Source organism: Ambystoma mexicanum, chromosome 4p (genome assembly GCF_040938575.1).
Source record: "Ambystoma mexicanum isolate Mex_15411 chromosome 4p, UKY_AmexF1_1, whole genome shotgun sequence".
Classification (NCBI taxonomy): Eukaryota; Metazoa; Chordata; class Amphibia; order Caudata; family Ambystomatidae; genus Ambystoma; species Ambystoma mexicanum.
The window spans coordinates 708,544,829-708,562,808 of record NC_090927.1 but is presented as its reverse complement, the minus strand read 5'-3'; positions in this window follow the sequence as shown (position 1 = coordinate 708,562,808).

Genomic DNA, 17,980 nt, shown 5'->3' with positions numbered 1-17,980 from the left:
TCTGCCTAGTTTGGTGGATTAGTGTATTTTAAAGCTTTCCTCCAGCATTGTGACTCTTTCCTCCAGTCTGGTCTGTTGTAATTGCTTCCTTCTTCTATACGTGGCAGTGCAATTTATTGAGCCCCTCTCACAACTGGTTTCATTGCGTCCCAGACCATAGCCTACGAGGTATCCCTGGCTGAATTTTCCCTGAAATAATAAGTGAGTGATTCGGATAGTTCCCTGCTGATTGTAGTATCTAATAAGATATGGTCTTGTAGATTCCACAATTTTTGTAGAGGATCCGGAAGGCCCTGCACTCGTAGACGGACTATTACTGGGGCGTGGTCCAATAATGCTCTATGGCCAATCTGTATGTCCTCAATGCATGGGAAGAGGATACTAGACATTAGGAGTAGATCTAACCTGGAGAACCCCTTGTGTATGTGTGAGTAGAATGTGTATTGCCCGGGCAAAGTCTTCCCTGGTGGGCAGTAGCATACTGTCGTTATATGGGTCAGGGGTTAGGTTGAAGTCACCCCCAATTAGCAAGTGTCCTTCTGCGAATCTGGTTATACTTGGGATGATGTTACAATGGAAGCAGTCTTGCGCGTTGTTTGGACAGTATATGGATGCTATGGATTGGTTGTTCCACCAGGAGTCCCTTAACCAGGAGGTATCTCTCCGCTGGGTCTCTTTTAACTGTGATCCGTGTGAGAGGGACTTCTGGGCTTAACAGCAGGGCTATCCCCCTTTTCTTCTTACCCGCTGTGGCAAAATATCTCCTAGTGTTTTTGCTAGCCAATACTGACCACAGGAATGACAAGGTTGCTATGTCTCTAGCTCTAGAAAAGGTCAGGCATGCATCAGGACTAGGCTTTTTGTTAATTATTCAGGGAGAGAGCTGCTGCTGGACTCTTGCGAGGAACAACTAGCAGAGAGGCATCAATCCTTGCATTGGAGATAGTGGTTGGGCCATAGAGAAGCTAGCTGGGACCCAAACCAGAGGCACAGCAGTCTGGGTGCAGGAGAACATCCTTGACTGAATCCCCTTGACTAGACCTGTGCTGTCTTCAGAGGAGCCTTGCTGTTTTCCCTGACCAAAGCCTCCCATGTAAGTAGATATCCCAAAGCCATCAATTGGGTGGAGAGTCACCTGCCCTTCTCCCTTTCCATTGGTGGGTCAAGGAGGGGACGAAACTGGATAGGCCATTCGCACAATTTATTAAATCTCACTCAAATATATTCCCCCATAGAAAACCACCCTTTGTTGAAATTGCATTGTGTTGGGAACAGCCATTCTTAAACCTTTCCATTAAGGTGTGGGGAGGGGGGAAACTGTGTAGATCCTTAGCACATTTGATTAAAGTAAATACATTAATTCCCATATAGAAAATCACAGAATTCGAAACTAACAAAAGCTCATGCCCAGTGTGTTATAGCTGGAATAGCCCATAAAGACTCTGTTCCCTAGGAGATGTTTAGGGGAGGGATCTTGCTTCCCTCTTGTAACTCCTGGCGTTCTTTCACTGGTGGAAGATGTAAGGTAGACTGTACCTTCAGCTTGGGTCCAAATGAGTCCTTCTTCTTACTCCTTTTGACATCTTCAAGTAATCTGCTAAGTGAGGGGTTCAGCCTCAGTGATTGGTGCAGGTTAAACCCACCTTAATGAACCAATCCTGGGTCCCCACCAACACTCTTCTGTTATGCATGAGGCCTGCCCAGAGTGCTCTGCAACAGGACAGACATGGTGTGACAACATATACCTAAGTGTCATGATTCCTGCCCCTCATGTCCCCAGCCCTCCAAGATGTCAGGCAGGAGCCAGACCACGATCGCCTACATGGCCCTCAAGGGCCTCTCCATCCCTTCAAAGACCCACTTGGAGTCAGACTTGGCGCTTGTGGCACAAGACTCACTCACTCCCATAGGAGAACATTGGGGATTGGACTTGTAGTGCATTGATGGGGACAAGATGGATGCCCCCACATATTTTGCTTCCCAGAACTGCATGTGCAGTCTAGTCTTTTGGGTGTGGTTCAGCCCAGAGACACCTGGGATACCCAGAGACTATTTAAGCCATGCCCAGGCTGAGAAACATGCTTTGTGTTTTCTGCACCTGCGGCGTGACACTCACCGTGTTCGGATCGGTCTCAAGTAGGCCTGCATCTTTCTTCTGCGCTCAGCTCCTGCAAGAACAAGAACACCGTTAGGAACAGCCTTACCTTGCGGCACTTCTGCCCATCATTCATTGCTCCTTCTGTTCTGCGGGCATCTTCAGCGGTGTCATTCCCATCCCGGCCATTGGTCGTTTGGAAAGGCCCCTGGCCTGCATAGGAAATGTAGTCGGCACTGGTACATGAAAACCGCATACCTTTTTGGGTCTCCTGCAAAGCGTTCTGGAGGTGCCAAAGGTACGGCTCCTGGAAGGACCACTTGAACTGGATTGCTGGGTGTAGTCAGAACGGTTGACCCCAATCCAGGTAACGGTGTTTGCCCTGCCTGGGATTGAAGCAATTGTTTAGCAAGCTCATCGGTACGATCTTTAGCCACGATCAATTCCCTCCTTAAAGCATTGGTCTCCTGCCGGGCCGAATGTACCTCGGCCCTGAGTTCCCCCAAAAGCTGGGCTAGTTGGTCTGTCTCTGAGGTTTCCATGACGCCCATGTAGAGAATTTGTAGAAGGCTTTGCGTTCTGTCACGCTCACCTGTTCTCCACGGGGGCGTAGCATGTAGTCGTATGACCTATATCTGTACTGGCGTAGTAATGATGGTATGATAGTGTCCTCTCCCCTGTTATCTTCCCAGGAGGCGTTAGCCTGCAATGTTGAAAAAAGATGTTAGCTAATGAGTGGGTTGGATTGGTCCCACTTCCTGCAACCTCCTGATGCCCGACTCCTCTCCTGCTCACTTTTGAGTTTGGTGAGGTTGGCTCTCCGTCCTGCTTGACCTTCAGCAGGGGCGCAGTAGGCTCAGTCTTTCTCTGGGAACAGTTCATTCACTGTTCGTGAGTGGCAGTTGCTGTATTTCGGGAATGCTTGGATTAATCAGGTAATTCTCTAACCCAATGACAGCTTGGTTTAGATGCTCAAAGTCTTTTTGTCCCAAGGTTTATACGTGTTTTGTCTTTCTTGCAGACGCGGTTTCGTACCGAAGTTTAGAAGAAGAATTGACTCTCCTAGGATGCTGAAATTGTTGCCTCCAGGTGAGTATTAGTGCGGATGAGTGGCGCTGGATGACTGAACAATTGTTCATTTTTGTATTGTGCGCGACTAACCTGCTGTTTTCTGTTCCCTTTTTGCAGGTGCGACGCGGCCCCAAGATGAAGTATGGAAGAAACGCTCCGAAGTAACCTGGAGGAATGCAGAATCCCGGGTGAGTATTGGATGCCTGCGCAGAAGTCCTTTCCCAACAGGGGCGGCAGTCAGAAGACCAGCTAGAGACGAGACCGATGGACAGAATTGCAGGTAAGGCCTTTGTCACCGTAGTAACACCTGTTCTTACCCTTTTCTTCTTCCAGGCACCGATGGATGGAATTGCAGGTAAGACCTTTGTCGCTGTAGTAGCAACTGTTCTTCCCCTTTTCTTCTTCCAGGCACCGATGGATGGAAATCTCAGACGGGCGTGGCTGTAGAAACTTGAGGACAGAGCAGACACGGGGAGCGTTACGCTGCAGGAGTGCAGAATAACGCAAAGCGTGTTCTGCCTGCAGGGTGTGGCTTAAATAGCCTTGCAAGTAGTTCCAGCTAAAGTAGTCCCTTTACCACACCCTGTCTCTCAGGAAAAGTAGTCCCTCTGCCACACCCTGGATATACAGAAGGCTCAGCCTCACTAGGCAGATTAAGTAGTTCCATAAATTTAGCCCATTTCATGAGCCTGGTGCCAAAGGTGCCAGGACTGAGTCCATGAGGCTCTGGGGCACTCCCTTGGGGCCTGACAAGTCCTTCTGGGTGGCAGGGACTGGGGTGGGCCCAACAGTTCCAGGGGTTTCGGAGCACGCACCATGACACACACCTGGTGGAAACGGACGCCTCAAGCATGGCTATTGGAGCCGTCCTCTCACAAAAGGACCCCGAAACGGGCCAGTTACACCCTGTTGCCTTCTGGTCGAGTAAATTCACACCTCTTGAACTCAATTACGCTATCACAGACAAAGGACTCCTGGCCATTAAGTCAGCCTTTAAGGCATGGTGGCACTACCTCTTGGGTGCCAGACACACAATCACCGTAATAACTGACCACCGGAACCTCCAGTACCGAAAAATGGCAAAGGCCCAATCCTCACGACAACTACGTTGGGCTCTTTTCTTTGCTGAATATGACTACGTGATTACATTTCGACCAGGGGTGAAAAACGGGAAGGCCGATGCCCTTTCCCGTATGGGGGTGGAAGAGCAAGGGTATCAGACCCCTGACCCAATAGCAATCATCCCGAGTGACAAGCTCCTAGGAATCACAGCAACCATAACTCAGAAAGAAATACATTAAGAAATCCAAAACGTGATGAGTCCGGAGCAATTACAAGCGTGGAGTGCACAAGGAGAACATTACATGATAAAAGATCAGTTGCCCTACTCCAGGAATCGTTTATTCTTATCAAACCAAAAACTATGAGAACAAATCATATCCGGTTATCATGATTCCTTGATCGAGGGCCACCCCGGAATCGCTAAAACCCCAGCCAAGGTAAAACGAAGTTATTGGTGGCCCACGTGGCGTAAAGACATTATCCAATACATCCTATCTTGTGGAGTGTGTGCTCAAAACAAGTCATCCAAGCAGAAACCGGCTGGGCTATTACAACCATTGGAAATCCCACCAGCACCCTGGCACACGTTGTCCCTCGAATTTATTACTGATTTACCACCCAGTCAAGGGTTTAACACTATTCTTGTGGTCGTGGACCTATTTTCAAAAATGGCATATTTCATTCCTCTTAAGGGGCTCCCAAATGCTTCCACTCTGGCAAAGGTATTTCTTGAAGGCATCGTACGGCTCCATGGGTTTCCTTCAGTTTTGGTCTCAGACCGAGGTACTCCATTCGTATCTAACTTCTGGAGAAAATGCTGCTCTATGGCCCAGATCGACATCCGGCTATCCACCAGTCACCATCCCCAAACGGATGGTCAAACTGAGAGGACAAATCAGACGCTCGAGCAGTATCTGCATTGCATGTTACACCAAGCTGAAGGAAGCTGGTTCGACCTATTATGGATAGCTGAATATGCTTATAATAATTCCCTACACACCAGCACTGGGCAGACACCCTTTTATACCATGTATGGCAGGCACCCACGTACATCTGAGTTGGACGTTCCTACAACCCTGGAAATGCCAGCAGTCAAAACCTTGCACACGACCATTTCTCAAACCTTTAAAAGGGCAGCTGAACACCTACTTCAAGCTAAGAATCGCCAAAAGAAGTTTGCTGATCAACACCGAGCAAAGGCCCCCAACTACCAAGTGGGAGACAAAGTCTGGCTGGCGTCTAAACACTTGTCCATTAAAGGAACCCGAACTTTCCATCCAAGATACCTGGGTCCATTTACCGTCACCTCCGTGATAAATCCTGTGGCGGTCAGACTAACTCTGCCGTCAAACATGCAGATTCATCCTGTGTTCCACGTGTCTCTCCTTAAACCTGTTCAACCTGGGACCCGGGTAGCAACGCCACCGCAGCCGGTAGTAGTCGCCGGGGAGCCAGAATTCGAAGTCAAGGACATCCTGGATTCAAAGTACGTCAGATCCAAATTATACTACTTAGTAGACTGGAAGGGGTATGGTCCACAAGACAGGACATGGGAGCCTTGTGAGTACATCCCTGCACCTCGCTTGCTTAGACGATTTCATCGAAACCATCCAAACAAACCAGGACCAGACAGAAGAGCCACCTTGAGAGGATCCTTGTGGGGGTGTGCTGTCATGATTCCTGCCCCTCAAGTCCCCAGCCCTCCAAGATGTCAGGCTGGAGCCAGGCCATGATCACCTACATAGCCCTCAAGGGCCTCTCCATCCCTCCAAAGACCCACTTGGAGTCAGACTTGGCGCTTGTGGCACCAGACTCACTCACTCCCATGGGATAATATTGGGGTTTGGACTTGTAGTGCATTGATGGGGACAAGATGGATGCCCCCACATATTTCAGTTCCCAGAACTGCATGTGCAGTCTAGTCTTTTGGGTGTGGTTCAGCCCAGAGACACCTAGGATACCCAGAGACTATTTAAGCCATGCCCAGGCTGAGGAACATGCTTTGTGTTTTCTGCACCTGCAGCGTGACACTCACCATGTTCGGATCGGTCTCCAGTAGGCCTGCATCTTTCTTCTGCGCTCAGCTCCTGCAAGAACAAGAACACTGTTAGGAACAGCCTTACCTTGCGGTGCTTCTGCCCATCATTCATCGCTCCTTCTGTTCTGCAGGCATCTTCGGCGGTGTCATTCCCATCCCGGCACGCCGCTTCCTAAGGAAAAGGGAAAAGAACAGAAAAAAAGGCATTAATAAGCATTCAGCAAATCTTCGCTTATTTTTAAAGACTGTACGAGCTTCAAACGCTTACCTGAATCCCAGCCGCTCTGGGGGAACTCTGTCTCCGGAACTTCTCATCCATCTGCAAGAGGGAAAAGACACTCCAGGTTAGCGTGGAAACATCTAGAGGCGCTGCATACCGCACTTACTCACCGCATTTCTTCTTCATAACCGGCATCCACGTTGAAAACGTCACGGCACCTAAAAGACACAGAAAAAGAACTCAGTTCAATACAAACACGAAAGGGTTGCATCGCGCATCGCGCTCTCACCTTCTGCGCTACTCATCTCAGCAGCACGTCGCCATCCCCGGACGCTGGCCATCATCTAAGGAAGGAAAGGAACAAAGTTAGAAAACTGTTCAAAAGACTCATTATACTTACCTGTCGGACTCTTGCCAGTGAAGTATCTAGGCAGCAATGAGCCACATCAATCAACGCGCCCCTGCGCTGAAAGCAGGACGGAGAGCGCACTTTCCAAGAAAACAATGTGAGCTGTGGATCAAAGGGAAGGGTTGGACCCCGGGGAAGAAGGGGTTCAAGCACACAGCGACAATAGGGAGTTAAACTCTACCAATCCTGTGTTTCAGGCCCAGTCTCCAGTCGAGTAGACTCCAGGGAAGGGTTCCAGGTCATAAGAGGTCAGAACAGGCTGAGTGACGTCCCTGTGGATACCAGGTGAGCGTTACACTAAGTCCCACCCATCTCCCTGCTGTTGTAGATCAAAATGTGTCTCTGGTTAACTGAGCCCTCTGTGACTCCTGATTAAAGAGCAGGGTTCCCTTGAAGTTTGTGCTGGGAGCAGACTTCCTGTCTTCCCCAAATCACATACTTCTTCCCTCTGAAAGGGGTCAGCTCTGCAGGGGTTTGGCTACAGTAAATAGTGGACCCAGGCATGCATTTCACTGCCTTTCATGCAGAAAGGTGGGAACTAGCTTCAAGTTGACACATTGCATACCAAAGGGATTATCCCTGCCTTTCCTGCTGTCTATTCTGGTAACTAAGCCCCTTCAGGCTTGCTTCAATTATCTCTCATTATTATGCACTGCCACCAGCTGGAGGACAAATAAAAGCAGATCAGTGGGCCTTTGATGTTTAAGTTTGGCTGATCATGGCTGGATGAAGTTGTGCCTTCCCCTTCTTGGAATGCTTTGATGTACCCGGGGCTATCACATTACATTTGAATATGACTGGGGAAGATGATGCCTGTAGGCTGTGTCTTCCCGGAGTACATGTGACTATGCATTTGGTGGGTGAAGCAGATGAAATGGGTGTGGAATGGCCGCACTCATTTCTCTAAGGTTGGTCTCACATCATTCATTTTCATTTATCAAAAAATCGAAAAAGCCCAGGCAAGAGCACTCTCCCCATACGGATGGTCGCATTTTGCACACGGCCGCCTGCCTCAACATGTGAACCACCACCCTACTGAGCGTCTGGTTCCTCACCAAGGTGAAAGTACTGGCTGAGGCCATCTGCATTTCCATGCTGGGAGCATGGCTTATGTTGGATGCACATATCTAATCCTTTTAGGCATATGGCCCAATGCAAAAGTTTAGGGTCTCCCCTTGCATAGCCATTAAGCATCGGATTGTAAAGTGAGACCCAAAGATGTAGGGTGTCAGCTTCGTACGGCCCACAAGACAGCATACACCTCTTTTTCTATGACAGCCCAGTTCCTTTCCCTTTTTGTCAACTGCCTGCTAATGAAGGCAACAGGTTGCACTATCCCTTCAGAGTTCAGCTGCGCTAACACTGCGCCAATCCCAAAATCACAGGCTTCTGTCTGGATAATGAATTCCTGACACTTTCATACCTGGGGCCCTGCACACTCCATTCTTTAAATCCTGAAAGGAAGTTTGACAGACGGGGGTCCAAGTTACTTTCTTTGGCATCTTTTTGGACTTTACATCATTCGGGGGCATGGCAATGGTCCCATACCCCCTGATGAATGACCGGTAGTACCCAGGGGGACCTAAAAATGCTCTAACCTGCATCTTTGTGGTGGGGATGTCCCACTCCTTTACAGCCTGTACCTTTTCTTCGAGAGGTTGTTTCTTACCCCTAACGACCAGGTGGCCAAGGTAAGTCATGGTACCCTGTGCTATATGGCACTTTGTGGCCTTGAAAGTCAGGCCTGCATTCTGCAGCGCCTGAAGCACTTGTTTCAAGTGGGATACATGATTCTACCAGGTGTGGCTGAACACAGCAATGTCGTCTAGATAGGCGACGCTGAAGTTTTGCAGTCCAGACAAAACCTGTTTAACCATCCTCTGAAAAGTGGCACGGGCATTCTTCAATCCGAAGGGCATCACAGTGAACTGATAATGACCTTCCGGGGTTGAGAATGCTGACCTCTCTTTCGCTCCATCTGTCAAGCCGACCTGCCAATACCCTGCTGTGAGGTCAAAAATGCTCATGTACTTGCAGCGCCAAGCTTGTCAATGAGCTCATCTGCCTGAGGAATGGGGTGAGCATCTGTCTTTGTGACAAAATTGAGCCCCCTGTAGTCCACACAAAAGCGAACTTCAGTTTTCCCACTACTGGTCTTTTTAGGGACCAGTACCACTGGGCTAGCCCAGGGGCTATGGGATGGCTCTATCACTCCTAGGGACAAAATCATGGAAGCGTCCTCCTTGATAGTGTCCCTGACCTTATTGGACATCCGGTGAATCCTACTTTTCCCCGACTTACTGTCTCCAGTGTCCACATCATGGGTGCACCAATCTGCATGACTGGGAGTCAGCGAAAACAGACCGGCAAACTGTTCCAGTAAACGGCAACTGTTCTGACAGGTCCATTGCAAGGTTGACACCTTCAACTGACCCATCTCTGGCTTCAGTGTGCAGGAGGTCTGGGAGGGGGTCGGTCTCCTCCCCAGTCTCTCTGTCAGTCACTAATGCCATTTCCAAGTATCCCGGCTATAATGGGGTTAAGGACCTTTCAAGTCAAGGAGATAATTCACCTCACTGACCTTTGTCAGCACATAGTATGGCCCAATCCACTTGTCCTGAGGGCACTGGGTTTGACAGGCTCCATAATCCACACCCACTGGCCTGGAGAATAGACTGTCACTGTGGCCTTTTGGTCGTACCAGTACTTCATCCGCTCCTGACTGGCCTTTAGATTCTTTGTTGACTGTTCCATGTACTTTGCTATTCTAGACCGTAGGCCGAGTACATAGCCCACTACATCTCGTGACTGGGATGAGGGTCTGCTTTTCCATCCCTCCTTCAATAGACTGAGGGGATCTCTTACAGGGTGTCCAAACAGAAGCTCAAAGGGGCTAGCCCCTACTCCATTCTATGGCACCTCCCTGTAGGCGAACAGAAAGCATGGCAGGAGAATATCCCATTTCTTCCTCAGGTGCTCTTCCAAGTCACCTATTATGCCTTCCAGGGTCTTGCTGATACGCTCAAAAAGCCCATTGGTTTTTTGATGGGGGAACTCTGTCTCTCTTCTCACGTAGCCTTCATATGCTGATATGAAGTTTGATCCCCCGTCAGAAACGACTTCCTTGGGGAATCCAACATGGGAGAATATCCCAATCAGAGCCTTCACAACGACAGGGGTTTTGATGCTCCTCAGAAGGACAGCCTCGGGGTATCTCGTGGCCTGGTCCACAACCACCAAGATATATCTGTTCCCTCAGCTGGTTTGAGGATCCAAAGGAGCCACAATATCCATGCCTATTCTCTCGAAAGGCCGCCCAACCAGGTAGTAGAATTAAGGGGGCCTTTGTGGCACCACCTGACTTGCCAGAAGCTTGACAAGTCGCGCAGGACCGGACAAATTCCTTAACTTTTACGCCAAACTGTGGCCAGTAAAGGTGCGCAGACAACCGGTCTGATGTCTTAGACACTCCCAAGTGACCCGCTAAAGGAATTTTGTGAGCCAAATCCAAAAGGAACTTTCTGTGGCATTGGGGAACCACCAGCCTTCTGGTGGCCTTGCCCTCAGAATCCTTTGGCTCACTGTACAGGAGTCCATCCTCCCAGTACACTTTGAACAGTCCAGGGGCCTTGCTCTTAGCCTGCTCCTCCGACTGCTTCCACCGACCTGCCAGAATGGGACACTCTTTCTGGACTGTGTAGAAGTCTGTCTGGTCTCGACCCCCAACTGAGGCAAACTCATACAGCTTGGGAAGACCCTTCAGATCTGCGCCCACCTGGTCCTCCACCTCAGGTTCCTGCGCTGGGCCAGGCAACTCTAAAGTCACAGAGTGCCCTGCTATCAAAGTCGGGTCCTCTGTGGCTACTAGCCCTTCTCCGGCAGCAGTAGGTGACTCAGTAGTCTGTGGAACTGGACTAGTGGCACCTGGAGACACTGGTCCTTCCAACACGCCCTCTGGAAGCACTCCAGGCCCTAACGCTAGCAAAGCATTCAATCTCTTTGGCCCCCGATTGTGTAGCCGCTGCGACTATTTCAGGATCAGGAAGATCATTAGCCAACAGACATGGGACAGGGATGGAATCTTTTACCGCTACACAGTGCTGGGCCATTTTGTCATGATGCCTACCCCCGGGGACCCAGACCAAGTCCAGCAACCCCGGAAGCAGGCATCAAGTTATACTAAGCAAGCCCAACAACCCCTGCTAGGGGCTATTTGGATGAAGTCCTGGCGCCTATGGCGCTAGGCTCATATGGAGAGTCAGCCCTGGCGCCATATGCACCAGGCTCATAGATTAAAACTTACCTGTTGCAGACCATGCTGCAAACTCACCTGATGCAGACCATGCTGCAAGAGCTCCAAGCCAAAGGAGGCTTGGAAGGGACTATTTTACCTAGGGACTATTTTTTACTCGGGTGGGGCTGGGGAGGAATACTTACCTGGGACTACTTTGGTGGCTATTTAAACCACGCCCGAAGAGCAGCACACGCTTTGCGTTATTCTGCATCCAGCAGCCTAACGCTCACCGTGCCTGCAAGTCTGCATCCAGTCTTCTGCCACGCCCGCCTTGAGTCTGGAGCTCCTAGAAAAAGGGAGAGAAGGAGAAAAGGTTAGAACAAGAGCAATACCTTTGATCCTTACCTGAATTCCCGATCCATCGCGCCTACGAGCTGGAAGAAAGAAGTTATTTTATGTGCGTCGCCTCGCCTGCAGCAGCGCTGCGCTGAACTCACCGGCCTTCGCAGCATCTTCACATTCCACCGCATCCTTCTGCATGCTCCCGCCGCACTCCGGCACCTAAGGGGAAGACAAGAACAGCAAGGTGAGCCAAGGGAATACACAGAGGCAATATTAGTTACCCCCCATAGACTTACCTGATTTTACCACTGAGGGTACTATTCCTCTTCACGGGTCGGCGCAGCTTCCACTGCATCCTCGCCGAACCCCGGCCACTAAGGGGAAACAAAAGCACAGCAAGGTGAAACAAAGGGACAAACAAGGGGAAACCTCCTCACCACAAAAGACTTACCTGATTTTACCGCCGGAGACATTATTCCCCGAGACGTCATACTTTCTCTCAGCGCCTGAATAAGGGAGAAAGCAACAAGTTACATATTGACATTATTTTATCGAACTGTGTTGGATAATACAAATCCTTACCTGAATATTACCGGTTGCCACAAGGAACTCTTCGCTAGGGTCAAGCTGCAACCTGCAAGGAATCGGACAAGAGTGAAAGTCCGACATTTGAACTCTTACGAACTACATACTTACGGCGTCTTGCCCGGAATCTCAGAGTCAATATTGTTCTGGAACTCACCAATTCCTTCGAGCCAGTGAAGCAACTCGTTATCTACGCGCCCCTGCGCTCAATGCAGGATGGTGAGCTCATCTTTCCAAACCATCAGGTGAGACTATAAGAGGGGACACCAAAGGTGATCAGTGGGGAGAACAGCGGGAGTGGGGGTGGGGGGTTAACGCTCAACTCCACGGTGGTTAATTCCCTTTCTCCATTTGCAGAAGAATATTCCTATGGGCCAAGCAAACTAAGCTAGGTGGGCCAGTCCAGTCTGTCATCTCGGCACTACGTGTCACATTGGTGGAGACCGCAGCTGTCCAGTTCAGATCGACGCCCCTGTGGGAGCCAGGTGAGCATAGCACATTTCACCTAGCCAGCTGAACTAAACTATCACCAAGGGACACTTACTCTTACCATCAAATCCACTTATGGACAAATCAGGCCCAGAAAAATACTGACCTGGCTGTACTCATTGCCGGGTGACAGCAGTGACGCTAGCCGCGTTGTCTTGGACTGCAGGAGTTTTGTGACCATTGATGTAAAAGTGCTCTAGATAGAGTTGAGTATTATTGGAATCTGGGGTCACTTCTGGAGATCTGGTACCGTTCCCACTCAGTGTAACCAATCCACATTCAGCCACTCCCTAGCCTAGTGGGAAATCCTCCTCTGAGAGGCCCACACTAATGATGGCCTCTTCCATGAGTCCACCATTCACAATGGCTTACCTGGGTAATGCAAGCAGGATCCCCCTTCCTATGGCCCAGCTCCTTACACACGAAACAACCTTTGGATGGTGAGAACGCAGGTGTCCCAGTGCTACGAGTGTCTGCGCTCTTCTTTTCGGTGTGCACGGCTGAACTAGAGTTTGGGGGTTTCCCTTTGTTCTTTTGGGAACCTGACATTGAAGAGGATTGGGTTGGATCGTTGTCCTTCCCACCCTTGTTTACTTTTCTGTCCGCCGATTTCTCTTCCGGCTTGGGTGTGCTCGCCTGAGCTTTCTGGACTTAAGTTCTCACAAACCTGTTGGCAGCCTTTGCAAGCTCCCTAGGGTCTGTGATAGTCTTTTCCACAAGATGCTGGTGTAGGTCAACCTCACAATTTTTGAACACATGCTCAAACGCAATCAAATTGTACATCCCTTTAAATGTGTTAACTTTGTTATCAGTCACCCACTTGCTAAGATATTTGAACGACAAGTGCGTGAATGCTTCAAATATCTGCCCACTTTTCTTTCCGAGCTCTCTGAAGCTCTTGAGATACTGTTCTGGGGTTTTACAAGGTTTTTCTAAGGCTGGCTTTCTACAACCCAGTGATGAACCTACCCATATTCAAGGCCACACTCTTGATTGGGTAGCAGCTTACAATGTACCTATGACTAACTTGAACATCTCACCGTGTCCATGGTTGGACCACTTTTCTGTTGAATTTTCCAACACTTCCTTACCTTCATTGAGAAATAGGGTCACTAATCACATTTGGGCAATCTTGAGGAACTTGAAGAGACTGACTCCATATATAATCAAGGAATCAAGGAGTTGAGGATTCCATCTAATGATTTTATTTCACGGCTGGACTCTAAGGAGGAGATTACAAACTCCCTTTTGGATGCGTTGGATAAGATAACCAATCATTTGGTGCTGATCAAAGCCAGGAAGGTTATTGACAGACCAACCAACGTATGGTTTTCGGATGTACTCAGAATCCTTAGGGTCCAGAAAAGGAAAGATTTCTACCAATGGAAATCATCCTGTGATACTTATGACAAACAAAGTTATATCACCTCAGCTAAGAACTAAAAAATTGCAATAATCACTGAGAAAAGGAACATGTATAACGCCAGAATTGACAAAGCCCAAGATGAATCCAAAGAGATTCCTAGAATCCTTAAAGAACTTGAGAAACCGAACATTATTCAGGAGGACAGTGTTATGAGAGATGCAGACTGGTGCACCATTATTCAAAAAGCCATGCTAGAGAAGTTAGAAAAAAATTAAGAGCACCATTGATAAAGAGAAACTCTTAGAACAGACTTCTCTATCAGTCCCTGATGCTGGCTCCTTTCACATGCCTGAGACAGACGCATCCTGTGAGACTCATATTTTTAATTTCAGACTTGTCTCAGAAGCAGAGCTTAGATCAATTCTGTCTAACCTTAAATCCTTGGCTTGCAAAGGGGATTAATTTCCTGCCACGACAATTAAAGCCTGTTCTGAATCCCTCATAAGCTCTTCAACAAGAATTGTTAATGCATCTTTTAAAGAAGGTTGTGTCCCCACATGCTTGATAAAAGCATGGGTGACTCCACTTTTGAAAAAAAACCAAGGTCTTAATTCTTCGATTCCCACCAACTACAGACCTTTTACGAACTCCCCATTTCTTCTCAAATTTTTTGATAGAATTGCATATGAACACATTTTTGCTCATTTAGAGAGTAATAATATCCTAAATAAATAACAATCAGGCTTTCAGCCTGGCTTCAGCTCCGAATCTGCTCTTTTGAACATAAAATCCAATATGTTAAGAAGAATCAACGAAGGACAGAATACGGTGCTAATGGTTGTGGATTTATCCGCTGCGTTTGATTTGGTGCATCACCCGCTGCTTCTCCAAACAATTCAGCAAGTTGCTAACTTTAGTGACCAAGCTTTAGCCTGGATCAAATGTTTTCTGGGAAAAAGAACCATTAGGGTCTGTAGTAATATGACAGAAGCCTAACCTACAGAGTCCCGGTGGGGCCTGTATATCACACATTTTGTATAACATCTTTACAAACCCTCTCTTTACCATTCTGGAAAAGAATCAGATCTGTGTTTCAAACTATGCTGATGATACCCAGTGCTTCATCACTCTGACAGGAGATTATCTGAAGTATGTGAAACAGATTAATAAAATCTATAATCTGATTCATGGCTGGATGTGTACAAATGGCTTTGCACTTAATTGTGAAAAGACAGAATTTATGATCATAGGTTCCAGCCGTAGACTGAAAAGTCTCAGTACGGACCATTCGCAATTCGTAATAGAAGACTGTGTAATCAAGACGAAAGATAAAATAAAGACTCTTAGGGTCACGTTTGATCAGATCCTCTCAATGAATGCCCAGGTCTGTAGTCTTGTATCTGCTTCGGCCTATTACATTAGATTATTGTGCCATATTCGACCATATCTCACTCAAAAGTCTTGTGAAACTGTAGCAAGGGCCATTATTGGCTCTAGGATTGACTATTGTGGAAGTCTCTTGGTAAGCATTGGGTAGAAAGAAATAGCTAGACTGCAAATGATTCAGAATAGTACAATTAGGGCTATCCTACGTCTCAAGAAATGTGATCATGTCTCTGATAGCAGGAGAAGTCTGCATTGGCTCCACATAGAGGCAAGAATTGAATTTCGTTAGCTCACAATCACATTTAAATGCCTAGCCGGTCAATTCCCGGCCTATGTGGCAGGTAACCTGAATAGTAAGAGTATTTCCAGGAATTTGAGATCGAATAAACTCAAACTATTAGAAGTCCCCACTACGACCTTGTTTTCGTCAATAAATGTACGTTGTGGCTAGCGGCACCCAAAAAGTGGAATGCCTTGAACTTGGATCTCAGAAGTTGTGAGTCCTTGGAATCTTTAAGAAAAACTCCAAATGCACTTATTTTGTTAGGAGACTCAGCATCTCTATCTGATAGTGTGCAGGTAAGGTTGTTTTTGTCTTTGCCACCTGTGTTTGGGACTTTTGTACTTGGTGCCCATATGCCTCCGGGCCGTTTAGTCGCGCCAGAAACAAATTACTTAAAGTACAGTAAAGTTAAAAAGAACTTCCTGAGGAGGACTGCCTTCATGCTTTCATAAATGGGCCTTTCCTCAGGAGTTAACTAAAGAATTACATCAGCCCCTGGTGTCGGTAAGAGACTCATCAGGGCTGCACCCCACAGTACCTCATCCACCTCCTGCAGCTGGAATGCCAGCTCAAGTGCTTCAAACCAGTTAAAATATCCTTCCCCACTTCATAAACCTGTACTAAATCTTTGACGATGTGCCGTCGGGGCTTATCCCGGGCACTCTGTTTTGAGCCAATACTGCTGTTCTTGCTAGAGGTGGACCCGTTGGCCTCTTTCTGCTCTTCAAGCACCAGCTTGCGCAGCTCTATGGTGACCTTGTCGCATTGTTTCTGTTCCTCTAGCGCTAGTCTCCTCCCCTTGAGCAGGAGCTTTCTAGCCGCTACCTCATTAACAGCCGGAACAATTACTGGGCCATTTAGAGACTGTGCTGAGGACTGGGACCTGCCGGATGCTGCACTAGCCCCTATCCTCACTGACACTTTCGAGTGTTGAGAAACCACACTTGCCTAACCCCCCCCCGGTGGGATGATTGGCAAAAAACACTGCTTATGTGGTCGTCCTCGTCATTTACCCCCTCTGGAAGGTCTTGTCCATTCAGGTACATAGGGCCTAGCCCATCCCCTGGGGTCTTCTCCCCAACTGCTCTCGCTTCCACCCAAGCTTGGAGGCTGGTCAGCAACTCAGGTTTATTAACCTCAGTGCTGTGAGGAAGTCCCCTCTCTTGACATAAGACACGCAGGACATCCTTGGTCATGTCTTTTACAGTCTCCATGACTATTACTAATACCTAGAAGTGATTAAATGTTGCCTGCAACAGTATTCGTTTGGTGACTAAGCTGTGTGCAAGGCTCCAACTGATCCGACCGCTTGCCACCAATGTGACGAATCAACTTCTGGGGCTACAGTGGTCCAGGGATGAATATCAGTTTCTAAACCATCAATCAACCTCACACCTCTAGTACACCAGAAGGGATCCAAACAGATTGGAATACAAGTGAATTATAAGACCTCCTTGTCCAAATTTGGTAACGTGGACGGAACGGTAGGCCTATCTCCGTTAAGTTGTGCAATGTTGGTTAGTTGCAACACAGCAAAAATACAATTATTACCCAATGATAAAAGGGACTGTCCAGTCAAGGTTGTACAAAAATATCTACTTGATTAATACTACAAAAGACAGTTCTAGCACACTACAAATACGACCCATCCTGTAGAGGAACAAAGAGGAATGACAGTTTCACGAAGGAAAGGGATGCACTCTGGATACTGACAGGTGGTTGGTAAAGTAACCAGTCTTACTGTTCAAGGTTATTTGGTTTCAGCACTAAGGGGGAAAAGGGTTGTAACTGTCTCTAGGGGCCTTCGGAGAATGACCAGGGGGTCAGAACCACAATATACCTGGTGCTGAAGAAGTTCTTGGTGCTCAACAGCATGGAGGCGGTTCCAAGGCACCTCACAGCCCTTGATACAAAGTTAGTGGCGGGAGACAGCTGCGGTACCAGGCGGCAGGCAGTTCGGCAAGCGAGGCTGGATGAACATCGGCAGGCTGTTCGCATGGTAGCCATGGCCAGGAATCGTCATCTCTGTGCTGGTTGGAGTATCTGGAATGCTGGTCAAGGCATCTCGGACGGCTCTGGTGACTGCGGCATGACAACAGTCAGCGGTGCAACCAGATGTGGTTCGAGAACTCAACTGTCTCGAAAATGTCCTTAAAAGATGGACACTGGATGATGCTTGTGTGGCACTTCTCCTAGCTTCTTCGCAGGGCTTGTGTCCTTTTAAGGCGGATAGCCCAAAGTTCAGGAGAGTGTTTGCAGGCAACAGCCTTGTCCTTAGTTCAGATACTCTCTGGCACTTCCTACCTAGGAAGCTTACTGGCAGAACCTAGCAGGGCATGCTGTGTGCTGGCTGGGAACCGGTTCTGGAGCTGCTGGACGGGTCCTCTGAGTCCGGTATCT